Genomic DNA, 1636 nt, shown 5'->3' on the forward strand with positions numbered 1-1636 from the left:
AATCCAACATTGATGTCATTCTGCGATTGGACGATATTTACTAAATAATCCTCAGTATGATAAAAAATTACGCTGACAATCAATATAAGATTGTTAGTTGGGCTCACAGTTTGGTGCATTTGCATGTACTGGAGGCTACATTTATTAATACACAGGGCCCTGTTCTTTGCGGATGGGAAGAACATGTACACATATTGCGTCTGTTTCAGAGAAACAAAAGAAGTGACAGCCATTCGCTGGTTCATTCCCCCGGGCAATGCTTTGACCAATCAGAGTTAAGCTGCCTTGTTTAAAGCTTCAAACCATATTTGGCCCTTAACTGTCAGTCACTAGTGCATTCTCCATGGTAAAGCCTCGGCCAATCGGAGTCCGCTTGCTTTCCAATCAGCATTTTCTTCTCATGCAGTATAAGGCTGTTGCTTCCCCTGACATTGGTATTTATGCAATTGTCCTGATGGCTGCAAGGCGAAAAGCTTCGGCAAAATGTTTTCTTTCAACAATACTCAAAAACAAAAAGACACCAAGTGTTCTGCACTAGAACAGTGGCCATTCAAGAAACCTTGGACATTTCCTTTCCATTGAGGTCAATGGAATTGACATTAGGGAGACTTCTACAACGGGTAAACAAACGTCAACGCAAGTCGAAAATCCAGATTTTCAATTTAAATTTTAACATTTGTTTCTCAGCAAGTGTGATATCTCAACACGTTAATTTAGTTCAACATTGATATAATTCAATTCATAGTGAAGAATGTGGATGCACATCAAGCAGCTGGGGTTACAGTTCTTCAATAATCATAGAGATAAAAACAAAAAAATAAAAACAAAAAAACTGCGGATGCTGGAAATCCAAAACAAAAACAGAATTACCTGGAAAAACTCAGCAGGTCTGGCAGCATCGGCGGAGAAGAAAAGAGTTGACATTTCGAGTCCTCATGACCCTTCGACAGAACTTGAGTTCGAGTCCAAGAAAGAGTTGAAATATAAGCTGGTTTAAGGTGTGTGTGTGGGGGGCGGAGAGATAGAGAGAGAGAGAGGTGGGGGGGTGAGGTTGTGGTTGTAGGGACAAACAAGCAGTGATAGAAGCAGATCATCAAAAGATGTCAACGACAATAGTACAATAGTGCCCTACCATCCATTCTTAATTAGCACATTCGTTTAGATAATATCACCAACTTTAACTTTAACACCTATGTGTTCTATTGTACTATTGTCGTTGACATCTTTTGATGATCTGCTTCTATCACTGCTTGTTTGTCCCTACAACACAACCAACCCCCCCCCCCCCCGCCACCTCTCTCTCTCTCTATCTCTCCGCCCCCCAACACACACCTTAAACCAGCTTATATTTCAACTCTTTCTTGGACTCGAACTCAAGTTCTGTCGAAGGGTCATGAGGACTCGAAACGTCAACTCTTTTATTCTCTGCCGATGCTGCCAGATCTGCTGAGTTTTTCCAGGTAATTCTGTTTTTGTCTTCAATAATCATGTTGAGCCACTGGATTCAAATAGACTCTTGATCTGTTTAGATTCATCCCATAGTTTATGTATCTACACGTAGATCATTATAGAAATGCCTTCGTCTGTGTCTCTCCGCCGCTTAATCCTTTCGTTCCTTGATAACATATCGTTCATT

The sequence above is a fragment of the Carcharodon carcharias genome, chromosome 33 (genome assembly GCF_017639515.1).
Source record: "Carcharodon carcharias isolate sCarCar2 chromosome 33, sCarCar2.pri, whole genome shotgun sequence".
NCBI lineage: Eukaryota > Metazoa > Chordata > Chondrichthyes > Lamniformes > Lamnidae > Carcharodon > Carcharodon carcharias.